This window comes from Balaenoptera physalus (genome assembly GCF_965194825.1).
Source record: "Balaenoptera physalus genome assembly, chromosome: 1".
NCBI classification, from domain to species: Eukaryota; Metazoa; Chordata; class Mammalia; order Artiodactyla; family Balaenopteridae; genus Balaenoptera; species Balaenoptera physalus.
The window spans coordinates 122307106-122333427 of NC_138882.1; the positions used below are offsets into that span (position 1 = coordinate 122307106).

Sequence of the window (26322 nt, forward strand, 5' to 3'; positions counted from 1 at the left end):
GCTTAAGGAGAGTTTAGGGAACTTGCCCAGCCATGTGAACAGTGAAATGATGAGTTGGTGGAATCCGTTATTGAGCGTTTTCCATGTGCCAAGCCCCTAAAACCTAAGAACAAAACAATCTTTGAAGTATATAGAGTTTACATTCTACTAGAGACTAAAATGAGCTCCCAAATAATTAGTGTGGTAAGCTATTAATATTAAGTAGTGCACGGTGTGGAAAGAATAGAACAGGATAAAAGAAGATGAGGGGATAGAGGGGCAGATTACAACTCTAAATAGGATTCTCAGAGTGGGCTTCATTATTGAGCAGAGATTTGAAGGAGGTAATGGGGCATAATATGCAGTTAACTGGGGGAAGATCTGTTAATCTGAGAAAAGCTGCCGAGGCAAAGGAAACTTACAGCTCCAAGGCTCCTAGTCAGTAGCAAGCCTAGCTTGTTCAGGAAACACCGTGGAAGCCAGGAGTCAAATGAGAAAGGAGGAGAGTAAGTGCTGGCGGGGGTGGGGTGGGGGTTAGGGTGCCAGATTGTGTAGGGTTTTGTAAGGACTTTGGCTTTTATGTGACGTGAAGATTTCTTGGAGGATTTTGAGAAAAGGAATGGCGTGACCTGACACATTTTAAAAGCATCACTCAGACTCTTCTTTTGAGAAAGGACTGTAGGGGAGGGAAAGTGACAGGAGGGGCGAAATGAATGTCATGAACCAGGGTGGTTCTAGTGGAGGTGGTAAGAAGTGATCAGATTCTTTCTACGATTGAATAAAAGGCATGAGAGAAAGAGAAGAGTCTTGGATGACTCCAAGATTTTTTAACCGAGTGACTGGAAGGATGGAGTTACCATCAGTTGAGATGGGGCAGACTTCAGGTGGAGCAAGTTTGAAGGGTAAGATCAAGACTTCAGTAACGGAATGTTATGTTAAGTTTGAGATGCTTACTCGTCATCATGCTGTCAGGTAGTCAGTTGGGATGTGTGATTCTGCAGCAGGAGAGAGAGATGTGGGCTAGAGAGCAAAACTAGGGAGTCATCAGCAAACGGATAGTATTTGAAACCATTATAATGAGTGTAGATAAAGAACTGAAAAATAGAAGAGGATGAAGGACTGAACCCTGGAGCAGTCCCACATGAAGAGCTGGAGAGAAAAGGAGGACCTAGTAAAGGAAAATGAGAAGGTAAAACAAGAGAGTAGAGTGTCATGGAAGCCCAGTGAAGAAAGTGTTACCCCAGTGGTTAAATTTTGCTGTATTTCTCATTTTAATTTTTTATGAAAATACCCTCCAAACAGAATTCCTTTTGGTTTATGGTCAGCACTTGATTTTCCAGAAATTGTCTTAATTTCAAGTTATATATTTCGATATTGACATTGGGTGTTTTGATGATCCAGCATTTTGGTGTCTATACTGCGTTTTTCACCTTTTTAAGTTCTTTTAAACAGGACATTAAAAACATCAAAACTGTCTTTTAGAATACAAGTCCCACTAAAACTTACTACCAAGCCACTACTACAAAATTGTGATTAGAAGACAAAACCTATCATGTTTAGATCCAAAACTGGATTTGAATTGTACAATACAATAGAAAGGAACAAATAGTGTTGAGCTAAAAAATCACTGACATACAGGTTTGGCTGCAATAATTTATAAAATATTATGTAGTTTATTTAAAGAGGAAAAATCAGATCAAAAGTGAGGAGTTGGAGGAGGAGGAGGAGGAGGTGGGGGGGCAGTAGGAGGAGACAAACCAACCTTTATCTAAAAGACATAGACTGAAAAATTATTTTGGAAGTCTCTTCTAGCCTTAATATTTTATCTCCCTACATATAATACATTCTTTCCTTATAAGAAAACAAAATAATCCTGAACTAGATAACTGTCTTAAATTTATTCAGTGGTGCCATACAAGTGAGACCAAAAGCTGTTTATAGAGACTGCCTTCATGGCTTACTAGTAATAATAGTTCTGTGGGTTGAATAAGACAATTTCTATGATCAGAATAAAATTCTTATCCGGAAGAAATCACAAAAGCATTGATCAATTCAGCAAATGTGTATTTAATGCTACTCAATAAATGAATAGGGTGAGTAAGTATGATGGAAACAGGGGGCTCTATATTCAGATCTGTGTTCAGATTTTGACTCAGATGCTATAAAATCTCAGTTAAATCACATAATCTCTGTGAGCCTCATTTTCTTCATCTGTAAACTGGGCTAATTATATTACCACATAGGTTGTTGAGATAATGTACATTAAAGAAATACACACACCCAATAAATGCTAACTAGCTATTTTTATTACGTCTAGATCTAGAGACTAAGCTAAACATTGTTGAGAAAAAAAGGCATCATGTTTGCCCTCAAGTACCTTACAGTTCAGAAGAAGATAAAACACAATTCTAGTGTAAGTATTCAGTAGTGGTCAGTGTAGAGTGCTGCTTAATATGAGGTCCATTTCTTCCATTTGTTTTTTCTCAGTAACTGCTTCATTGTTCATTATTTTCAGGGCCCACTTCTAATAGAGTATACATTATTTTAAAATAAAACACTTATTTTTGATATTTAATAAATATTTTTTACTTGTTTTAGTACTGACATTTGGGAGACCATGGAATACAACACTTGGACACCAGATGAGTTCAGTGATCCAAATAAATATATGACCTAAGATTCTGTTGAGAAAATTTGATCTGTATTTTACAATATGACTTAAGCTCTCTATATCACAGAAACCATTCCAAAAGTTCAAAATATTAATCCATTGCATGAGAAAAAGGAATATCAGTTTTAGGGATGGAAGATTTTTTATTTGCAATGTGGTATAACCCTTGGACAAACACAAAGTAATAAATTAATGCTTTCTGAGCTTGAATTATGCCATTCAGTTTGTTGCTAAGAATTGTTAAAAGAAAAACCAAAACAGAGGCCACATTTTGAATATACTTTTTGACCAAACACTCATAGTTAAATAACCAAAACTTAAACTATCCTGATCTCCCCAAAGTACTGACTCTGACCTAAAACAAAAAAGCTTTCTTCAGGTCAGTGTACACAGTGCTACTCCCATAAAAAGGCTGTAAGTTTCTAGTAACCAATCACAAAAAAAATGTACTCACTCATCCATGCTTTATAAATTCAGCTGTAACTGCTAAATGCTGAGCTTCTAACCACCTTTCAGCTCAAATCGCCCTGTTTGTGAGTAGTGTTTCTTGCTTGATAAAATGTTTATATCAAGTAAAGCTCTCCAAATTTTCTTTTGACAGAACAGTAGAACTATTACAAAGCTAGAGTCTCATCTGTTAATGTTCCCTTGGTACCCAAGACCTGTTTTTGGCACTTAAACTACTTATCTCATGGAAGTTTGAGAGTTCTCTTTTTCGTTTACAGTATTCTATACCTTGTTGGTAGCTCAGGATGTATTTCCCATCGATATTAACCTGCATGTAGTGATTAGATAACTCAGACCAGAGACACAGATACTCATTCATTTATTTGTTTTCAACCGATACTGTTTATTTTCCCCATATTTGTCTTAATTTTCCATAATCATAGAAAGAATTACTATGTGAAATAAAATATTCTCTACCATATCATTTCATGAACATAAAATATAGCAAACATTCTGTACAATTATCAGAGACACAATATTAAAAATGAAAGCTAATGAAGCATAGTCCTTAGCTTAGGCTAGCGGTTTTCAAACTTTTTGTTTTAGAACTTTTTGTCTATAAAAATTATTGGGGACACCAAAGAACTTTCATTTATGTGGTTTCTATCTATCAGTATTTACCATGTAGAAATTAAAACTGAGAAAAAATATATTTTACTTAAAAATAATAATAATAAACCCATTATGTGATAACATACACACTTTATGAAAATGACTCTATTTTTCCAAACAAAAAAGCTAATGAGAAGAGTGACATTATTTTACATGCTTTGCAAATCTCTTTTATGTCTGGCTTAATAGGAGATAGCTGGGTTTATATCTACTTTTGTGTTTAACCTGTTGTGACGTACCATTTTGGTTGACGTATATAAAGAAAAATCTGGCCTCAAACAGGTATGTGGTTGGAAAAGGGAGGAATATTTAAGAACTTCTTCAGATAGCCATGGATGTTCGTCTTTGATATTACATTAAAATTTGACTAGTTGTAAGTTTTTTAAAGATTAGTTGCAATGTACAATCTGAAATCATATTAAGCAGCTCTTTATGCTCTGGTACATTAAAATCTATTAGTCCATTTTGCATTTTTAATGGATCTTTTACCCACGCATGATTTTGTAATATCATGCATTCATTGGTCATCTGGAAAATATTGGTTCACTGAGTTATGCATTTCTTCTAAAAGTTGACACACTATATTTTACAATATCAAAAAATCACGTCTGTTAAAATCACTACTAGTCTCATCAGAAAAGTCTTCAGGCACTAGTAAGCTGCCAAGCTTACAATGGTGGATAGAAGTTTTCTGAAATTCTGATTTTCTTGAATACGGGCTTCCCTTGGTTCCAGGTCACTGATGGTAGTGCCTATAATGCAATGCAGGGGATGGAAGCAGGGAATTAGGAGATTTGTGAGTGGTGAGGGCCTCTTGTTGATATATACTTCCCATGGCTATTTCTTAGGCTAGGCCATCTCACTGTTAGCTTTTTCATCTATGGACCCCTGAAAATTGCCTGACTTTTCCATTGCCACCATTAGTTAGCTAGAGCCACCTTATCATTAACTTGAAAATATTTTGGGAGTCTACTTATAGAGACAGTCTGAGGGGTGCTTTGTGGGGGTCCTTCTACCCTGTTCATTTGTGCAAGATGCACGCCACCATCCCACCCTAGGGTGGATCATTAGGCAGCATCTTGGGAGAGCCAAAGTTTATACTATTAGTTGTTTCTGACTAAGGTTTTTTTTTTCTTTTCCAACCCACTATGGAAAAGAATGCATTCTCATAGCCACTCCTCTTCTTCTTGAGGCAATCAACAAACCTTTTCAATTTTTCTGAAGTTTCCTTTTTTTTTTTCTTATAGCAACCAGTTGAAATAGAGATAAAAGACTCCTTATCCTTTATTCCTTTACACTCTAATAGGGATGATAAGGTCTTACATAATGTTGGCCTTTGGCTCCACAAAAATTGAAAGAAAGCTAAGCTTCATTTAGGGGAAATAACAAAAGTCGGTAGCTTTCCTGGAATTTCCATCATAAGAGCCAGTAGGACCTCTGGGACAGAGAGGTAAGGAGATGGAAGAACAGTCTGAGGAACTGAAGACGTGTTCATGAGATCAGCATTCACAGCAGTGATGTGGGCAGAAACTGCAGAACTGGATTATACTCTTCTCTATTTTTTTGCTAGGTCACTCCTACTTACTAGATTAACTAGGGTAAAAAAGTGGAGAAAAGAGATAAAGGACCCCTCAGTAAGTGACCAGGTTCCGAAAGTTTCCACCATGTACCAGTACCCTCCAGGAAGATTTTGTTGATTTAGTTCCCCTACAATTATCCCTTCTTTATTCTAAAGTCTAGAGTTCAGAGGCAGATTAGTATATTCCAAAATTTGCCTTAGTCAAAGGCACTATTCCTATGACAGAGACATGCTAGGAAGTTCCAGGGTTCTCCAGGGAGCACTAGATGCTAGAACATCTTGTATTTGCTAAAACCTTCAAAAGGCATATAGAGCTAACTTGGAAGTATGATCCATGGCCCGACAGCAGTGGCACCATCTGGAAGCTCGACAGAAATGCAGAATCTCGGGGTCCACACCCAGGCCAACCGAAAGATCCCCAGGTGATCCGTAAACACATTAAAGTCTGAGAAACACTGCTGAAGATGTGCGTTTCATCCCCCACCCATATTAATTTCCATTGATCAATCAGAGGCCTTGTTTCAGGCCAAAAATTTATGGTTGGTTTATAATATTATTGTTAAAAACAATATTATTTTTTAAATGATTACATTGCTTGAAGGGAAGACAGACTGGTGGAACTACTGCGGAAAGCTAATATATTTGTCTTATTTTTCTAACTTAGTCCTTGCACAGACATGAAATGAGATTTAACAAACCCCTTATCTGACTCGTAGGCAACAGATACATCCAGGGACCTATGATTATACCTTGTCAGAACAAAATAGCTTTATTTTTCTTTCATGCAACTATCAACAAAAGTGATTCCCAAAGTTTAGTACCAGGACCAGCAGCATCACATCACCTGGGAACCTGTTAGAAGTGCAAATGCCTGGGCTAGCCAAGACCCTCTGAGTCAGGCTCTGGGGATGGAACTCAGGAATCTGTATTTTAATAAGCCCTCTAGGTGATCCTGGTGCATGCCCAAACTGGAGACCCACTGGCCTTGATCCATAATTATCTTCTGATACATATAAGCTGACCATTTAAGGTTTTTTTTTTTTTCTCTAGTGTCTAAGGTAAGCTTCCTTAACTGGGAACCAAATCAGCCTCTTCCCATGTCTTCGTTTGGAAAATCTAGGTGCCTACACTAGGTGTTACCAAAAGAATGATCACATCAAAATGTTCTCATGGATATACTAAAAAAAAAAAAAAGCCCCCAGAACAAAAAACAAACAAAAAAACCCCCTCTTGTATTGATACAATCGTCACCTTTAGGTAAATAAAAGGGATTAATGACTGCCTACAAAATCATATTTATTTTTTTCCAAAGTTAGTTAAGAATCTGACACTATGGAGTGCCCAGGTGGCTCTTGGACACTCAATTCATTTCTATTACTGCTCACATTAATATTTTGATTAGCCTCATTGTCCAGAAATGGCTGATTTTTTAAATCGCAGCAGCAAGACATTCAACACTCCTGCTAAATGCAATGTGATATATGGATTGGATCCTGAAACAGAAAAAGACATTAGTGGAAAATGAATGAAATTAGAATAAATTCCAAAGTTTAGTCAATAGTAATGTACCAATGTTGGTTCTAAGTTTTGAAAATTGTACTATGGCAATGCAAAATGTTAACATTAGGGGAAATTGGGTAAGGGTATATAGGAACTCTATGTATTATTTTTGCAACATTTCTGTAAATCTAAAATTATTCCAAAACAAAAAGTTTCTTAAAAAAATATCTCTCCCTGATCCTTTGCTTAACAAAACTGTTGCAGTATTACCAGGTAAAAGAAATTAAAGAACTGCTCTGCACCAACCCAGGCTACCCATTTGTAAGTAGACCAACATTGTTTAATTTGTTTTCTTGGGATGCCAGCAAAGCTACTAGCAGTCACAAAATACATTTACTAAATATATAGGACAGGCAGTTAAAGCAGGAAAGGTGCTTCCTTTATTCTCCATTTCTTGAACTTTTGTGTGTACAGTTTCCACTTGAGTACTTTGTACTTGGTGATATGTTGTGTTAATAATAATCCTTGAATCATTTCATGATGACTGTTCGCATCTACCGCCACCCTCCTCCAGAGCACTTAATGCAGTGTGCTGCAGGAAGTCGGCATTCAGAGCTCAGATTTCTCTGACTAACTGACTGACTCAATGTGCTACCTGTAATTATATTTTAAAATTTAATCAAGGCAGTTCTAGGAACTCAAGGGGATAAAGTCAAAATCAACTATTCAAGTTAGGTTTGTATTAATTGTCTAGAGTGAATAGACTTCATCAAAACTTGTCAAAATGCAGAATTCATCAGTGGAAACCAGAATATCAGAAATTTAAATCATCCCTATGAAATACACTTAAGACTGAAGGTGAATAGTTCATGGTGAAGTTAACATTTCTAAAATAAATTTTGAGCTGAATAGAAAGTTACCAGTCTTACTTCTTTCGTGCTTTTTAAAAATTGTATTTTGTTTTTTAAAGTAATCAAGGATCACATATTATTTTGCTCTGGTTGTTGATATGTGTTGAGAAATTCTGAAAAAGGCTTGTAATAGAAGGAACCATTTATCTCTCCAGTCTTCCTCAGTAGTATCTATGTAAAATAAAGCCAAAGCTACATAAAAATACCAAGAATTATGATACAGCTAACCTTAGATATTCTCAAAGTGTTTCTGATATATCATCTCAGTCCTCCTAAAATTCCTATAAGTAGATGCAAGGCAGGAATTTCACCATTTTTCCAGTGGGAAAATGGAAATTCAAAGAGATTTAAAACAGCATCCAGATTAAACTACAAATTGTAGTTTTTAGGCCATTGCTCTTTTAACTTACCATGTGTCATGCCCTTAGGTCCATATTCCTTAGAGTAAATGGTTAAGTGAACACAACCTCATATAGCTGCATATAACTCATTTTCTTTTCTTGACTCTGCAGTGAATGTTCAGGAGCAAAGCACTTGATGAAGTGAAGTGTGGATCCTTTGAAAAAGGCAGATGCATGAAGTCTGAAGCAGTGAATGTGAGAGCAGTATTTGTTTTTCATTTAATTATTTCAACCCATGTTTTCTATTGTGGAGATGATAGCGCTTGATGTAATTTTGGCAAAATGAATTTAAGCAAAATAATATATATTTGATATATTGTTTCCCATATCTATGACTAAATAGGGAGATTTACCTCAGGGGTTCCCAGTTGTAGTAAGTGGGAAAGAATTATCTTTATGATTTCCTGACGTGAGGTAAAAAATTGAAAATTATTTGGTTGACACAATTACAAAATTGTTGGTCAGAAGCCAGGAGAATTATTGATTTCTCTTCCAGGTTTCTTTCTCAGTAACAAAATAGTTTTCAAATACATGAATAAGATTTTACATTCACACCATTCATGCGGAGATTTAATATTTGAGCAGGTAAATGGAGGTTTACTATCTGAATGGTGCCTTCTAGCCTTATACAAAATGAAGATGCACCTAATGTACTTTACATAGCTGATAAAAGGTACTATCTATTTAATATTTTATCTCAAATTAACATAAACATTTCTGCAATTGTTTTGAAACTAACATCACAACCAAGCATGGGCCATGTGAGGAAGCCAGAGAAGCAAAACACAATAAAAGGCCCCTCTCTGCCAGTAGCTTAAAATTTAATGAAAAATCAAAACATACAAACATGAAGTCTTATATCTCAATCCAGGTGTTAAATAGCACTGGAAAAGTACAGTACTGTAAGGATTAGAAGATGGTATCTCCAGATACAATCTTAAATATTAAATGAGGGGAAAACCCTGTGTTTTGGAAACAATGTATTATAATGGTTAGGAGCACAGGTTTCTAAAAAAATTTTTTGGACAACATTATTACCTAAAATCATTCTACTGTGCTTAGATCTCTGAGGCTTATTTACTACTCATTGTAAGTTTATACCCTTGAACACCATCTCTCTTGACAGCACCTCCTCCCTCCATGCCCTGGTAACCACCATTTTAGTCTCCGTTTTTAATAGGTGTAACTTTTTTAGATTCCACAAACAAGTGGTACCATACAGTACTTGTCTTTCTTTCTGACTTATCTCCCTTAGCATAATATGCTCAAGGTATATCCATGTTGTCATAAATGGGAGGATATCCTCCTTTCTCATGGCTGAATAATATTCCATTGTGTATATATACCACATCTTTTTTCTTTTTTTTAACATCTTTACTGGAGTAAAATTGCTTTACAATGGTGTGTTAGTTTCTGCTTTATAACAAAGTGAATCAGGTATACATATACATATATCCCCATATCTCTTCCCTCTTGCATCTCCCTCCCTCCCACACTCCCTATCCCACCCCTCTAGGTGGTCACAAAGCACCCAGCTGATCTCCTGGTGCTATGTGGCTGCTTCCCACTAGCTATCTATTTTATGTTTGGTAGTGTATATATGTCCATGCCACTCTCTCACTTTGTCCCAGCTTACTCTTCCCCCTTCCCATATACTCAAGTCCATTCTCTAGTAGGTCTGTATCTTTATTCCCGTCGTGCCCCTAGGTTCTTCATGACCACTTTTGTTTCTTTTTTTAGATTCCATATATATGTGTTAGCATATGGTATTTGTTTTTCTCTTTCTGACTTACTTCACTCTGTATGACAGACTCTACGTCCATCCACCTCACTACAAATAACTCAATTTCGTTTCTTTGTATAGCTAAGTAATATTCCATTGTATATATGTGCCACATCTTCTTTATCCATTTATCTGTCGATGGACACTTAGGTTGCTTCCATGTCCTGGCTATTGTAAATACAGCTGCAATGAACACTGTGGTACATGACTCTTTTTGAATTATGGTTTTCTCAGGGTATATGCCCAGTAGTGGGATTGCTGGGTCATATGGTAGTTCTATTTTTAGTTTTTTAAGGAACCTCCATACTGTTCTCCATAGTGGCTGTATCAATTTACATTCCCACCAACAGTGCAAGAGGGTTCACTTTTCTCCACACCCTCTCCAGAATTTATTGTTTGTAGATTTTGTTTGTTTGTTTGTTTGTTTGTAGATTTTTTGATGATGGCCACTCTGACCGGTGTGAGATGATATCTCAATGTAATTTTGATTTGCATGTCTCTAATGATTAATGATGTTGAGTATTCTTTCATGTGTTTGTTGGCAATCTGTATATCTTCTTTGGAGAAATGTCTATTAAGGTCTTCTGCCCATTTTTGGATTGGGTTGTTTGTTTTTCTGATATTGAGCTGCGTGAGCTGCTTATAAATTTTGGAGATTAATCCTTTGTCAGTTGCTTCATTTGAAAATATTTTCTCCCATTCTGAGGGTCGTCTTTTCATCTTGTTTATGGTTTCCTTTGCTGTGCAGAAGCTTTTAAGTTTCATTTGGTCCCATTTGTTTACTTTTGTTTTTATTTCCATTTCTCTAGGAGGTGGGTCAAAAAGGATCTTGCTGTGATGTATGTCATAGAGTGCTCTGCCTATGTTTTCCTCTAAGAGTTTTATAGTGTCTGGCCTTACATTTAGATCTTTAATCCATTTTGAGTTTATTTTTGTGTATGGTGTTAGGGAGTGTTGTAATTTCATTCTTTTACATATAGCTGTCCAGTTTTCCCAGCACCACTTATTGAAGAGGCTGTCTTTTCTCCACTGTATATTCTTGCCTCCTTTATCAAAGATAAGGTGACCATAGGTGCGTGGGTTTATCTCTGGGCTCTCTATCTTGTTCCATTGATCTATATTTCTGTTTTTGTGCCAGTACCATACTAGCTTGATTACTGTAGCTTTTTAGTATAGTCTGAAGTCAGGGAACCTGATTCCTCAAGCTCCATTTTTCTTTCTCAAGATTGCTTTGGCAATTCGGGGTCTTTTGTGTTTCCATACAAATTGTGAAATTTTTTGTTCTAGTTCTGTGAAAAATGCCAGTGGTAGTTTGATAGGGATTGCATTGAATCTGTAGATTGGCTAGTATAGTCATTTTCCCAATGTTGATTCTTCCAATCCAAGAACATGGTATATCTCTCCATCTATTTGTATCATCTTTAATTTCTTTCATCAGTGTCTCATAATTTTCTGCATACAGGTCTTTTGTCTCCTCAGGTAGGTTTATTCCTAGGTATTTTATTCTTTTTGTTGCAGTGGTAAATGGGAGTGTTTCCATAATTTCACTTTCAGATTTTTAATCATTAGTGTATAGGAATGCAAGAGATTTCTGTGCGTTAATTTTGTATCCTGCTACTTTACCAAATTCATTGATTAGCTCTAGTAGTTTTCTGGTGGCATCTTTAGGATTCTCTATGTATAGTATCATGTCATCTGCAGACAGTGACAGCTTTACTTCTTCTTTTCCGATTTGGATTCCTTTTATTTCTTTTTCTTCTCTGATTGCTGTGGCTAAAACTGCCAAAACTATGTTGAATAATAGTGGTGAGAGTGGGCAACGTTGTCTTGTTCCTGATCTTAGTGGAAATGGTTTCAGTTTTTCACCATTGAGGACGATGATAGCTGTGGGTTTGTCATATATGGCCTTTATTATGTTGAGGTAAGTTCCCTCTATGCCTACTTTCTGGAGGGTTTTTAATCATAAATAGGTGTTGAATTTTGTCGAAAGCTTTCTCTGCATCTGTTGAGATGATCATATGGTATTTCTCCTTCAATTTGTTAATATGGTGTATCACATTGATTGATTTGTGTATATTGAAGAATCCTTGCAATCCTGGGATAAACCCCACTTGATCATGATGTATGATCCTTTTAATGTGCTGTTGGATTCTGTTGGCTAGTATTTTGTTGAGGATTTTTGCATCTTTGTTCATCAGTGATATAGGCCTGTAGTTTTCTTTCTTTGTGACATTTTTTGTCTGTTTGGTAGCCAGGGTGATGGTGGCCTTGTAGAATGAGTTTGGGAGTGTTCCTCCCTCTGCTACATTTTGGAAGAGTTTGAGAAGGATAGGTGTTAGCTCTTCTCTAAATGTTTGATAGAATTCGCCTGTGAAGCCATCTGGTCCTGGGCTTTTGTTTGTTGGAAGATTTTTAATCACAGTTTCAATATCAGTGCTTGTGATTGGTCTGTTCATATTTTCTATTTCTTCCTGGTTCAGTTTCGGAAGGTTGTGCATTTCTAAGAATTTGTCCATTTCTTCCAGGTTGTCCGTTTTTTTGGCATAGAGTTGCTTGTAGTAATGTCTCATGATCCTGTGTATTTCTGCAGTGTCCGTTGTTACTTCTCGTTTTTCATTTCTAATTCTATTGATTTGAGTCTTCTCCCTTTTTTCCTTGATGAGTCTGGCTAATGGTTTATCAATTTTGTTTATCTTCTCAAAGAACCAGCTTTTAGTTTTATTGATCTTTGCTATTGTTTCCTTCATTTCTTTTTCATTTATTTCTGATCTGATCTTTATGATTTCTTTCCTTCTGCTAACTTTGGGCGTTTTTTGTTCTTCTTTCTCTAATTGCTTTAGGTGTAAGGTTAGGTTGCTTATTTGAGATGTTTCTTGTTTTGTAAGGTAGTATTGTATTGCTATAACCTTCCATCTTAGAACTGCTTTTGCTGCATCCCAAAGGTTTTGGGTCATTGTATTTTCATTGTCATTTGTTCCTAGGTATTTTTTCATTTCCTCTTTGATTTCTTCAGTGATCTCTTGGTTATTAAGTATTGTGTTGTTTAGCCTCCCTGTGTTTGTATTTTTTACAGTGTTTTTCCTGTAACTGATATCTAGTCTCATAGCGTTGTGGTCAGAAAAGATATTTGATACAATTTCAATTTTCTTAAATTTTCCAAGGCCTGATTTGTGACCCAAGACATGATATATCCTGGAGAATGTTCCATGAGCACTTGAGAAGAAACTGTATTCTGTAGTTTTTGGATGGAATGTCCTATAAATATCAATTAAGTCTATCTTGTTTAATATATCATTTAAAGCTTGTGTTTCCTTATTTATTTTCATTTTGGATGATCTGTCCATTGGTGAAAGTGGGGTGTTAAAGTCCCCTATTATGATTGTGTTACTGTCGATTTCCCCTTTTATGGCTGTTAGCATTTGCCTTACGTACTGAGGTGCTCCTATGCTGGTTGCATAAATATTTACCATTGTTATATCTTCTTCTTGGATTGATCCCTTGATCATTATGTAGTGTCCTTCTTTTTCTCTTGTAATAGTCTTTGTTTTAAAGTCTATTTTGTCTGATATGAGAATTGCTACTCCAGCTTTCTTTTGATATCCATTTGCATGGAGTATCTCTTTCTATCCCCTCACTTTCAGTCTGTGTGTGTCCCTACGTCTGAAGTGAGTCTCTTGTAGGCAGCATATATACGGGTCTTGTTTTTGTATCCATTCAGCCAGTCTATGTCTTTTGGTTGGAGCCTTTAATCCATTTACATTTAAGGTAATTATCGATATGTATGTTCCTATTACCATTTTTTGAATTGTTTTGGGTTTGTTATTGTAGGTCTTTTCCTTCTCTTGTGTTTCCTGCCTAGAGAAGTGCCTTTAGCATTTGTTGTAAAGGTGGTTTGGTGGTGCTGAATTCTCTTAGCTTTTGCTTGTTTGTAAAGGTTTTAATTTCTCTGTCAAATCTGAATGAGATCCTTGCTGGGTAGAGTAATCTTGGTTTTATGTTTTTTCCCTTTCATCACTTTAAATATGTCCTGCCACTCCCTTCTGGCTTGCAGAGTTTCTGCTGAAAGATCAGCTGTTAACCTTATGGGGCTTCCCTTGTATGTTATGTGCTGTTTTTCCCTTGCTGCTTTTAATATTTTTTCATTGTATTTAATTTTTGATAGTTTGATTAGTATGTATCTTGGCATGTTCCTCCTTGGAGTTATCCTGTATGGGACTCTCTGTGCTTCCTGGACTTGACTGACTCTTTCCTTTCCCATATTAGGGAAAGGAAAATAATCTCTTCAGATATTTTCACAGTCCCTTTCTTTTTCTCTTCTTCTTCTGGGACCCCTATAATTTGAATGTTGGTTCGTTTAATGTTGTCCCAGAGGTCTCTGAGACTGTCCTCAATTCTTTTCATTCTTTTTTCTTTATTCTGCTCTGTGGTAGTTATTTACACTATTTTATCTTCCAGGTTACTTATCCACTCTTCTGCCTCAGTTATTCTGCTATTGATTCCTTCTAGAGAATTTTTAATTTCATTTATTGTGTTGTTCATCATTGTTTGTTTGCTCTTTAGCTCTTCTAGGTCCTTGTAAAACGTTTCTTGTATTTTCTCCATTCTGTTTCCAAGATTTTGGATTATCTTTACTATCATTATTCTGAATTCTTTTTCAGGTAGACTGCCTATTTCCTCTTCATTTGTTAGGTCTGGTGGGTTTTTACCTTGCTCCTTCATCTGCTGTGTGTTTCTCTGTCTTCTCATTTTGCTTAACTTACTGTGTTTGGGGTCTCCTCTTCACAGGCTACAGTTTCGTAGTTGCCGTTTTTTTTGGTGTCTCTCCCCAGTGGCTAAGGTTGGTTCAGTGTGTTGTGTAGGCTTCCTGGTGGAGGGGATTCGTGCCTGTGTTCTGGTGGATGAGGCTGGATCTTGTCTTTCTGGTGGGTAGGTCCACGTCTGGTGGTGTGTTTTGGGGTGTCTGTGGCCTTATTATGATTTTAGGCAGCCTCTCTGCTAATGGGTGGGGTTGTGTTCCTGTCTTGCCAGTTGTTTGGCATAGGGTGTAGCTTGCTGATCACTGAGTGGAGCTGGGTCTTGGCATTGAGATGGATATCTTTGGGAGATTTTCGCTGTTTTATATTACATGGTGCTGGGAGGTCTCTGGTTTACCAATTTCCTGAACTTGGCTCTCCCACCTCAGAGGCAGTGCCGTGACACCTGGCCAGAGCACCAAGAGCCTGTCATCCACACGGCTCAGAATAAAAGGGAGAAAAGAAGAAAGAAAGAAAGAAAGAAAGAGGTACAAGAAAATAAAATAAAATAAAGTTATTTAAAATAAATAATAATTATTTAACAATTTTTTTAAAGTAATATAAAAAAAAGGAAAGAAAGAAGAGAGCAACCAAACCAAAAAACAAATCCACCAATGATAACAAGTGCTAAAAACTATACTAAAAAAAAGAAAAACAAAAAACAAAAAAACGGACAGAATGAACCCTAAGACAAATGGCAAAAGCAAAGCTATACAGACAAAATCACACACAGAAACATATACATACACACTCACAAAAAGAGAAAAAGGGAAAAAAAAATATATCGTTGCTCCCAAAGTCCACCTCCTCAAATTGGGATGGTTTGTTGTCTATTAAGGTATTCCACAGATGCAGGGTACATCAAGTTGATTGTGGAGATTTAATCCACTGCTCCTGAGGCTGCTGAGAGAAATTTCCCTTTCTCTTCTTTGTTAGCACAGCTCCTGGGGTTCAGCTTTGGATTTGGCCCTGCCTCTGCGTGTAGGTCACCTGAGGGCGTCTGTTCTTTGCTCAGACGGGACGGGGTTAAAGGAGCAGCGGATTAGGGGGCTCTGGCTCACTCAGGCCACGGGGAGGGAGGGGTACGGAGGCGGGGCGAGCCTGCGGCGGCAGAGGCCAGCATAACGTTGCACCAGCCAGAGGCGTGCCGTGCATTCTCCCGGGTAAGTTGTCCCTGGATCACGGGACCCAGGCAGTGGCGGGCTGCACAGGCTCCCATGAGGGGAGGTGTGGATAGTGACCTGTGCTTGCACACAGGCAGTGGCGGGCTGCACAGGCTTCTTGGTGGCTGCAGCAGCAGCCTTAGCATCTCATGCCCATCTGTGGGGTCTGCGCTGATAGCCGCGGCTCGCGCCTGTCTCTGGAGCTCCTTTAATCCCCCCTCCTCGTGCACCACAAAACAAAAGGGCAAGAAAAAGTCTCTTGCCTCTTTGGCAGCTCCAGACTTTCTCCCGGACTCCCTCCCGGCTAGCTGTGGTGCACTAGCCCCTTCAGGCTGTGTTCACACCGCCAACTCCAGTCCTCTCCCTGGGATCCGACCGAAGCCCAAGCCTCAGCTCCCAGCCCCCGCCCGCCCTGGCAGGGGAGCAGACAAGCCTCTCGGGCTGGTGAGTGCTGGTCGGCACCGATCCTCCATGCGGGAATCTCTCCGCTTTGCCCTCTGCACCCCTGTTGCTGCGCTCTCCTCTGTGGCTCCGAAGCTTCCCCCCCTGCCACCCGCAGTCTCCGCCCATGAAGGGGCTTCCTAGTGTGTGGAAACCTTTCCTCCTTCACAGCTCCCTCCCACTGGTGCAGGTCCCGTCCCTATTCTTTTGTCTTTGTTTTTTCTTTTTTCTTTTGCCCTACGCAGGTACATGGGGAGTTGCTTGCCTTTTGGGAGGTCTGAGGTCTTCTGCCAGTGTTCAGTAGGTGTTCTGTAGGAGTTGTTCCACATGTAGTTGTATTTCTGATGTATTTGTTGGGAGGAAGGTGATCTCCACGTCTTACTGTTCTGCCATCTTGAAGCTCCTCCCGCATCTTTTTTTAATCCATTCATCTATTGGTGGGCATTTGGATTGTTTCCATATCTAGACTATTGAGGAATATAGGTCTTAGAGTCAGCCATATCTGGGTTCCAGTCCCATCTTAATGCACATTAGCTGTGTGGTTTTGGGCAAGTCCCTTAACTTCTCTAAGCCTCTATTTCCTTCTCTTTAAAAAAAAAGTGGATAATAAATGCACCTAGCCCGTGGTATTGTTGTGATGATTAGATAAGATCGATAAAGAAACTTTAGCATAATCTGTCTGGCACTCAGTGTGCTCTAAGTACCTCCTATTACTACTAGTAGTCTATTATTATAATCAGAGAAGATTTCCCAGAGAGGACAAGAGCTAAGGTGGACTTGCTCAATGTTTGTGTTGAGGGTAAGCCCTACTTCATTTGTTGCTGTTACTGAGGATAAAATATGATCAGTGATGCCTAGTTGGAGATGTACTCAATGACATTGGTAAATGCATGGAAATTCATTCATTCATTCACTCATTCATTCATTTATTCATCAAATATTTCTTGTGTGCCTTCTCATTGCTAGCTACTGTGCTAAGTGTCAGGAGTACAAAGGTAAATAAAACTACTCAGGCTCTTTTTTCATTGAACAAATACATAAATATATGTAATTATTATAATAAGTGTTATGAAGATGTATACTGTGCTCTGAGAGTGTGTAACAAGGGAATACCTGCCTAGTTTAATGAACAGTTTCCTGAGGAAGTGACGTATGAATGGAACTCTAGACGAGTGGGAAGTGGGAAAGGAGGGGTGGGGAAGGATGTTTGGGTCAGAGGGACAGCATATGTGAAGGCTGATCTTGGTGTGCCTGAGGCCTGGACAGACCAGAGTGGGTGGAGTACAGAGCAGGGAGGCGGGGCAGGTGAGACTGGAATCAGGGCTTTGTGGGCAGTGTTAAGGAGTTAGATCTTTATCCCAGGTGTATTAATGATAAGCCACTAAAGAGTTTAACCAGGAGTGTTATGTGACCAGATCTGTGTTTTGCAAGAGCACTGTGGCTGCTGTGTGGAGAGGGCCAAGAGTGCTGGAAACAGAGAGGAGTCTCTATGATTGATTGTGTACCAGGTGATTGAAGGGACTGAATTCAGTGGGATATAAACATGAAAAGATTCTACTTTTGTTGCTAACCACTGTCTTCACATGTGCTGATCCCGTTTCCTTTCAAATTCCTTAATGACATCTCTAGCAGATTATCATAGTATGCAGATCATTTACTGTTATTAAAAAGTCCTGTCTGGCCTAGTCCAATCTTATACCCAATTCAGACCTTTCTCTACCCACCCCCACTCAGTCCAGTTATAACCCAAGGACTGAGAGATGTCTCTGGAAGTTGGGTTGCCATGTGGTCTGTTTTCTTACCTTCTCTATTGTTGGTTTTTCTCTGTTCCCTGGCCTATGGGGCCTGAGTGTAGAGCTGGGGAAAGGTTACAAATATCTCCCACTTAATTGGAGCTGCTGATGATATACTCTGTTTGGTAGGCATCCAAATGCTGCCTCTGTCTGATGAGGCATTCTTCACAGGGTCCTGCAAGGTCCTCTGCATAGTTCTCTGATGTGGGAAGGGCCACCTCTTTTGACACCCTACTTTAGCAATGTACACCACAGCCTCTTGGTGTTGGGGCACCCTCACTTGGGCTGTGGCCCTCTTGGACACCTACCAGCAATTCCCTTCAAGTGTGGCTTTCTTCTTTGGTGTCTTCTGGGAAATCCAACCACTGTGCCACTCAAACTGATGTCACTTTCCTTTATTCTCCAGTTCTGTTTTTCTTCTGCTCAGGGTGGTGCTGAGAGCAAATTAACAAGTCCACTGCCTAAATAGATGTCTAACCCAGCAAGGAGATGCTTGTATTTCCTTCTTCCACACGTTTCTTGTCTTTACAAGAAATTTGATTGGTTTCTTACCTTGGCATATGGAGAGGGAAAGAGACACATCATTTATCCCCAGGGACTCTCTTTATGTTACTCTAGTGTGTGTGTGTGTGTGTGTGTGTGTGTGTGTATAAAATGCAAAGGGAGGGTGGGAGAGACTCATGCTTGCATTTGCAAAGCTAGTTCTGCTGCTTCTCATTAACCCACTCTTTAGATGATAGGAGTTCCTTGGAGTCTGTTGTTGTTAGCTTTGGAGCTTTGGTGGCAATTCTGAGAACACAGGGAGAGAACAATTTACCAGCCCGAAATATGGGATATGGGAAGTGAGAGGGAAAAGAGTCAAGGATGATTCCCCATTTCTGACCTAGAAAATGGATGGATGGCGAGACAGGGAAAGGTTAAAGCAAAAAAAAAAGACCAAGTAGTCAGGGTAGAGGGCAGGCCCTGAGTTTGATTTTGCACATTTCAAGTGTGAGGTGCCTTTTGAACATCTAACTGGAGTTATCAAGTAGGCAGTTAGACATATGGCCTGGACCTCAGAAGTCTGAGCTGGAGGTATAAATTTGAGAGTCATTTGTGTATAGATAATAATTGAAAGCATTCATATACATGTAAACAAGTAAGAAGGTTATAGCATAAAAAGAATGGTAGGTCTAAGATTGATTTTGAGGAACACCAACAGTAAAGGGTGAATAGAGGAGGACAAAAAAAAAAAAGTTTGCAAAAGAGACTGAAAAAGAATAGTAGAAGAAAAACAAGGAGTATGTGACTGTAGATTGGTTCAAGATAGTGGAGTAGAAAGACGTGCTCTCACTCCCTCCTGCAAGAACACCAGAATCACAACTAACTGCTAAACAGTCATCGACAGGAAGACATTGGAACTCACCAAAAAAGATACACCACATCCAAAGACAAAGGAGAAGGTACAATGAGAAGGTAAGAGGGGCACAATCACAATAAACTCAAATCCCATAACTGTTGGGTGGGTGACTCACAAATTGGAGAACACTTATACCACAGAAGTCCACCCACTGGAGTGAAGGTTCTGAGACACATGTCAGGCTTCCCAACCTGGGGGTCCGGCAATGGGAGGAGGAATTACAAGAGAATCAGACTTTGAAGGCTAGCGGGATTTGATTGCTGGATTTCGACAGGACTAGGGGAAACAGAGACTCCACTCTTGGAGGGCAGACACAAAGTAGTGTGCACATCAGAACCCAGGGGAAGGAGCAGTGACCCCATAGGAGACTGAACCAGACCTACCTGCTAGTGTTGGAGGGTCTCCTGCAGATGCAGGGGGTGGCTGTGTCTCACCATGAGGACAAGGACACTGGCAGCAGAAGTTCTGGGAAGTACTCCTTGGCGTGAGCCCTCCCAGAGTCAGCCATTAGCCCCACCAAAGAGCCCAGGTAGGCTCCAGTGTTGGGTTGCCTCAGGCCAAACAACCAACAGGGAGGGAACGCAGCCCCACCCATCACCAGTCAAGTGGATTAAAGTTTTACTGAGCTCTGCCCACCAGAGCAACAGCCAGGTCTACCCACCACCAGTCCCTCCCATCAGGAAACTTGCACAAGCCTCATAGATAGCCTCATCCACCAGAGGGCAGACAGCAGAAGCAAGAAGAATTACAGTCCTGCAGCCTGTGGAACAAAAACCACATTCACAGAAAGATAGACAAGATGAAAAGGCACAGGGCTATGTACCAGATGAAGGAACAAGATAAAACCCCAGAAAAACAACTAAATGAAGTGGAGATAGGCCACCTTCCAGAAAAAGAATTCAGAATAATGATAGTGAAGATGATCCAGGACCTTGGAAAAAGAATAGAGGCAAAGATCGAGAAGATGCAAGAAATGTTCAACAAAGACCTAGAAGAATCATAGAACAAACAAACAGAGATGAACAATACAATAACTGAAATGAAAACTACACTAGAAGGAATCAATAGCAGAATAACTGAGGCAGAAGAACGGATAAGTGACCTGGGAGACAGAATGGTGGAATTCACTGCTGTGGAACACAATAAAGAAAAAAGAATGAAAAGAAATGAAGACAGCCTAAGAGACCTCTGGGACAACATTAAACGCAACAATATTCGCATTATAGGGATCCCAGAAGGAGAAGAGAGAGAGAAAGGACCCCAGAAAATATTTGAAGAGATTATAGTCGAAAACTTCCCTAACATGGGAAAGGAAATAGCCACCCAAGTCCAGGAAGCGCAGAGAGTCCCATACAAGATAAACCCAAGGAGAAGCACGCCAAGACACATAGTAATGAAATTGGCCAAAATTAAAGACAAAGAAAAATTATTGAAAGCAGCAAGGGAAAAATGACCAATAATATACAAGGGAACTCCTGTAAAGTTAACAGCTGATTTTTCAGCAGAATCTCTACAAGCCAAAAAGGAGTGGCATGATATACTTAAAGTGATGAAAGGGAAGAACCTACAACCAAGATTACTCTACCCAGCAAGGATCTCATTCAGATTCGATGGAGAAATCAAAAGCTTTACAGACAAGCAAAAGCTAAGAGAATTCAGCACCACCAAACCAGCTCTACAACAAATGCTAAAGGAACTTCTCTAAGTGGGAAACTCAAGAGAAGAAAAGGACCTACAAAAGCAAACCCAAAACAATTAAGAAAATGGTAATAGGAAGATACATATCGATAATTACCTTAAATGTGAATGGATTAAATGCTCCAACCAAAAGACACAGGCTTGCTGAATGGATTCAAAAACAAGACCCATATAAATGCTGTCTACAAGAAACCCACTTCAGACCTAGGGACACATACAGACTGAAAGTGAGGGGATGGAAAAAGATATTCCATGCAAATGGAAATCAAAAGAAAGCTGGAGTAGCAATACTCATATCAGATAAAATAGACTTTAAAATAAAGAATGTTACAAGAGACAAGGAAGGACACTACATAATGATCCAGGGATCAATCCAAGAAGAAGATATAACAATTATAAATATATATGCACCCAACGTAGGAGCACCTCAATACATAAGGCACCTGCTAACAGCTATAAAAGAGGAAATTGACAGTAAGACAATAATAGTGGGGGACTTGAACACCTCACTTGCACCAATCGACAGATCATCCAAACAGAAAATTAATCAGGAAACACGAGCTTTAAATGACACAATAGACCAGATAGATTTAATTTATATTTATAGGACACTCCATCCAAAAACAGCAGATTACACTTTCTTCTCAAGTGCGCACGGAACATTCGCCAGGATAGATCACATCTTGGGTCACAAATCAAGCCTCGGTAAATTTGAGAAAATTGAAATCATATCAAGCATCTTTTCTGACCACAACGCTATGAGATTAGAAATAAATTACAGGGGAAAAAACATAAAAAACACAAACACGTGGAGGCTAAGCAATACGTTACTAAATAACCAAGAGATCATTGAAGAAATCCAAAAGGAAATCGAAAAATATCTAGAGACAAATGACAATGAAAACGCGACGATCCAAAACCTATGGAATGCAGCAAAAGCAATTCTAAGAGGGAAGTTTATAACAATACAAGCCTACCTCAAGAAACAAGAAAAATCCCAAATAAACAATCTAACCTTTCACCTAAAGGAACTAGAGAAAAAAAGAACAAGCAAAACCCAAAGTTAGCAGAAGGAAAGAAATCATAAAGATCAGAGCAGTAATAAATGAAATAGAAACAAAGAAAACAATAGCACAGACTAATAAAACTAAAAGCTGGTTGTTGGAGAAGATAAACAAAATTGATAAACCATTAGCCAGACTCATCAAGAAAAAGAAGAAGAGGACTTAATGAATAAAATTAGAAATGAAAACCGAGAAGTTACAACAGACACCACAGAAATACAAAGCATCCTAAGAAACTACTACAAGCAAATCTATGCCAATAAAATAGACAACCTGGAAGAAATGGACAAATTCTTAGAAAGGTATAACCTTCCAAGACTGAACCAGGAAGATAGAAGATATGAACAGACCAATCACAAGTAATGAAATTGAAACTGTGATTAAAAATCTTCCAACAAACAAAAGTCCAGGATGAGATGGCTTCACAGGTGAATTCTGTCGAACAGTTAGAGAAGAGCTGAAACCCATCGTTCTCAAACTCTTCCAAAATTTGCAGAGGAAGGAACACTTCCAAACTCATTCTATGAAGCCACCATCACCCTGCTACCAAAACGAGACAAAGATACTACAAAAAAAGAAAATTAGAGACCAATATCACTGATGAATGTAGATGAAAAAATCCTCAACAAAATACTAGCAAACAGAGTCCAACAACATATTAAAAGGATTGTACACCATGATCAAGTGGGATTTATCCCAGGGATGCAAGGATTCTTCAGTATATGCAAATTAATCAATGTGATATACCATATTAACTAACTGAAGGATAAAAACGATATGATCATCTCAATAGATGCAGAAAAAGCTTTTGACAAAATGCAACACCCAGTTATGATAAAAACTCTCCAGAAAGTGGGCATAGAGGGAACCTACCTCAACATAATAAAGGCCATATATGAAAAACCCACAGCAAACATCATTCTCAATGGTGAAACACTGAAAGCATTTCCTCTAAGATCAGGAACAAGACAAGGATGTCCACTCTCACCACTATTATTCAACATATTTTTGGAAGTCCTAGCCACAGCAATCAGAGAAGAAAAAGAAATAAAAGGAATACAAATTGGAAAAGAAGAAGTAAAACTGTCACTGTTTGCAGATAATGTGATACTATACATAGAGAATCCTAAAGATGCCACCAGAAAACTACTAGAGCTAATCAATGAATTTGGTAAAGTTGAAGGATACAAAATTAATGCACAGAAATCTCTTGCATTCCTGTATACTAATGATGAAAAATCTGAAAGAGAAATTTAAGAAACACTCCCATTTACCATTGCAAAAACAACAACAACAAAAATACCTAGGAATAAACCTACCTAGGGAGACAAAAGACCTGTATGCAGAAAACTATAAGACACTGATGAAGGAAATTAAAGATGATACAAACAGATGGAGAGATATACCATGTTCTTGGATTGGAAGAATCAATATTGTGAAAATGAGTATACTACCCAAAGCAATCTACAGATTCAGTGCAATCCCTGTCAAGTTACTAATGGCATTTTTTACACATCTATAACAAAATATTTGTATGGAGACACAAAAGACCCCAAATAGCCAAAGCAGTCTTTAGGGAAAAAAGCGGAGCTGGAGGAATCAGATTCCCTGACTTCAGACTATACTACAAAGCTACAGTCATCAAGACAATATGGTACTGGCACAAAAACAGAAATATAGATCAATGGAACAAGATAGAAAGCCCAGAGATAAACCCACACACCTATGGTTAACTAGTCTATTACAAAAGAGGCAAGGATATACAATGGAGAAAAGACAATCTCTTCAATAAATGCTGTTGGGAAAACTGGACAGCTACATGTAAAAGAATGAAATCAGAACACTCCCTAACACCATACACAAAAATAAACTTAAAATGGATTAGAGATCTAAATGTAAGACTGGACACTATAAAAATCTTAGAGGAAAACATCGGAAGAACACTCTTTGACATAAATCACAGCAAGATCTTTTTTGATCCACCTCCTAGAGTAATGGAAATAAAAACAAAAATAAACAAATGGGACCTAATGAAACTTAAAAGCTTTTGCACAGCAAAGGAAACCATAAACAAAACGAAAAAGCAACCCTCAGAATGGGAGAAAATTTTTGCAGACGAATCAACGGACAAAGGATTGATCTCCAAAATATATAAACAGCTCATGCAGCTCAATATTAAAAAAACAAACAGCCCAATCCAAAAATGGGCAGAAGACCTAAATAGACATTTCTCCAAGGAAGACATACCGATGACCAAGAAGTACATGAAAAGCTGCTCAACATCACTAATTATTAGAGAAATGCAAATCAAAACTACAATGAGGTATCACCTCACACCATTAGAATGGGCATCATCAGAAAATCTACAAACAACAAATGCTGGAGAGGGTGTGGAGAAAAGGGAACCCTCTTGCACTGTTGGTGGGAATGTAAATTGATACAGCCACTATGGAGAACAATATGGAGGTTCCTTTAAAAACTAAAAATAGAATTACCATATGATCCAGCAATCCCACTACTGGGCATATACCCAGAGAAAACCGTAATTCAAAAAGACACATGCACCCGAATGTTCATTGCAGCACTATTTATAATAGCCAGGTCATGGAAGCAACCTAAATGCCCATCAACAGACGAATGGATAAAGAAGATGTGGTACATATATACAATGGAGTATTACTCAGCCATAAGAAGGAGCGATATTGGGTCATTTGTAGAGACGTGGATGGATCTAGAGACTGTCATACAGAGTGAAGTAAGTCAGAAAGAGAAAAACAAATATCGTATAGTAACGCATATATGTGGAACCTAGAAAAATGGTACAGATGAACTGGTTTGCAAAGCAGAAGTAGAGACACGGTTGTAGAGAACAAACATATGGGCACAAAGTGGGGAAAGCGGCAGTGGGGGTGATGGTGGTGTGATGAATTGGGAGATTGGGATTGACATGTATACACTGATGTGTATAAAATGGATGACTAATAAGAGCCTGCTGTATAAAAAATAAATAAAATAAAATTCAAAAATTCCAAAAAAAAAAAAAAAAACAAGGATTATGTGGTGGAATAGAATCCTAGAGAAGAGAGTGTTTCATAGAGGAGAGAGTCATCAACATGTTGAATGCTCCTGAGAGGTCAAGTACACTGAGGACTAAAATGTTCATTGGATTTAACAACCTAGAGAACATTGGCAACCTTAGTGACAGTCATTTCAGGGGAGTGAAAATGGAAGTTAGGTCATAGAAGTTTAAAAAGGAGTGTGTAGTGAGAAAAGGAAGACAGAGAGTAGAGAAATCTTTTATCAGTGTGTGGGGGGCAGGACAGTGATAGGGTGGTATAGAGTAGAGGAGGTGGGATTGAGGGAGGATTTTTTAGAGGTAAAGAGACTGAGCGTATTTGAAAGCTGATGGAAAAGATCGAGTACACAGGGGCATTAGGAAATGAACATACAAGAGAGAAGGCATTTCAGGTGGGATCCAGAGCGCAGGAAGAGCAATGGCCTTAGGAAAAAATAGAGTAAGAAAGGATTGGTATAATTTTATGTAGATGTGTAGGCTTCAGTTTGGGAAAATTGAGGGAGTTTTTGACCCTTTTGAGTGGTAGAAGTAAGGTCATAGGGGGAGATTTTAGCTAAACTGAAAACAAGAGTATTCATTATTACTGCTTTACCATCATCTGTAGAAGCCCTTAGGTTCCAAATTCCGTTTGACTTAAGACATTTTCCAAGGTAACATATCTCTCTCACCCGCCAAGGCATCTTCACATATTGTTCCAAACATGCTGAAATAGCACAGTTATTTTTCCCTAGCCAGTAATCTGATTTTACTCAGTAATACATATCCCATCAAAAGCTAAACCATAAGAGATTAGGGAGGAGGAAAGGTAATATTTTAGGATTTCAGTAGTCTTAAGGCTTAATTATCATTAAAATCAACAGGCTTTGACCCTGGACTTTAGGGCCAATGCTTATTTTCATAACTACCAAAACATACAATGTCCTTAGTCAACTTGTAATAAGCACAAACCACA

General features: G+C 38.5%; 1 long non-coding RNA gene across 1 annotated transcript in view; it reads left to right on the plus strand.

The window, feature by feature from the left end:
• The first annotated feature begins 11 nt into the window (after positions 1–11).
• LOC309636985 overlaps positions 12–26322 on the plus strand; it is a 31565-nt gene continuing 5254 nt past the window's right edge. The window contains exons 1-2 of the long non-coding RNA XR_014250335.1: positions 12–1168; positions 8272–8355. This is a non-coding gene — a long non-coding RNA (uncharacterized lncRNA). The remainder of the gene's footprint in view (positions 1169–8271; positions 8356–26322) is intronic.